The sequence below is a fragment of the Terrapene carolina genome, unplaced genomic scaffold (assembly GCF_002925995.2).
Source record: "Terrapene carolina triunguis isolate 2854851 unplaced genomic scaffold, T_m_triunguis-2.0 Scaffold310, whole genome shotgun sequence".
NCBI lineage: Eukaryota > Metazoa > Chordata > Testudines > Emydidae > Terrapene > Terrapene triunguis.
Genome location: NW_020664661.1, coordinates 3,548,889 through 3,549,427, shown reverse-complemented (window position 1 = coordinate 3,549,427; position 539 = coordinate 3,548,889).

Genomic DNA, 539 nt, shown 5'->3' with positions numbered 1-539 from the left:
CACCCATCGGAGTGCTCCCATCCCACCTTGGATCCCAGGGTACTAAGTCAGTCTCAGCTGATTCCCTGTTGTTAGACTAGCCACGAAAAAGACAGACTATAACAGAGATGTCTGTCTCAGCTGATGCGGTGCAGAATCATGGATGTTATTGTTTTTTATTTGCCAAGTTGTGTAACACCATAGATCTAGAACTCCAGGTTCAAACACCTCTGGGCTTCAAGGAAGTGTTCAGACCGGGATCCAGACTGTGCTGCTGGCTCCTATATCTCTAAATGGGCTAACCTTGTCCTGTCCCTCACCCCTCCCCCATCTCCCCAAAATCTGAACACCCCAGCGCATTGAGGAAAATTTGGATCCAGAGTGAATCTTCGCAGCGCGCTCTCTCTCTCTCTCTCTCACACACACTCACACACACACACTCTCACTCTCTTACTTACAGGTTACAGTTGTGGGGGGCCGGTAGACAAGGTGGGATATATGTGTCTACTTAAGTTGCAAAGAGAAACGTGCTAATTAACCTCAGGCCCGCCAAGAGCAAT